Source organism: Athene cunicularia (assembly GCF_003259725.1).
Source record: "Athene cunicularia isolate RWA chromosome 19 unlocalized genomic scaffold, athCun1 chr19_part1, whole genome shotgun sequence".
In the NCBI taxonomy this organism is placed as follows: domain Eukaryota; kingdom Metazoa; phylum Chordata; class Aves; order Strigiformes; family Strigidae; genus Athene; species Athene cunicularia.
In genome coordinates, this window is record NW_020799124.1 from 1,631,880 (window position 1) to 1,632,267 (window position 388).

Sequence of the window (388 nt, forward strand, 5' to 3'; positions counted from 1 at the left end):
CTGGGCGAACGCTGCGGGCCCCGGCAGGGCGGCCTGGCCGCTGTCCCCCGTTTCTCGAGGGAGCCGTCGGGGCTGCCCAGTTGCCGGCCTCGGGTGGCTGCTGCGGGTGGTGGGGGAGGACAGCTGTCCGGCCGAGGGACATGTCCTGCTGTCCCCCACGCTGGCCGGTCCCACCAGGAGGGGACACAACGGGCATTGCCGTTGGCGTGCTGTGCCCGCTCCTCCTCCGTGGAGTCATTTCTCTCCATCCGGCAGGAATGACGTCCCCAGAGGCTGGGGCTCATCTCCTCCACCCGCAGCACTTTACACCTGCCGTATTTGCTGTCCCCTAAGCTGAGCACCGCTACGTCCCCACGGCAGCCAAGGAGCCTGGAGACTGGTGGTGACA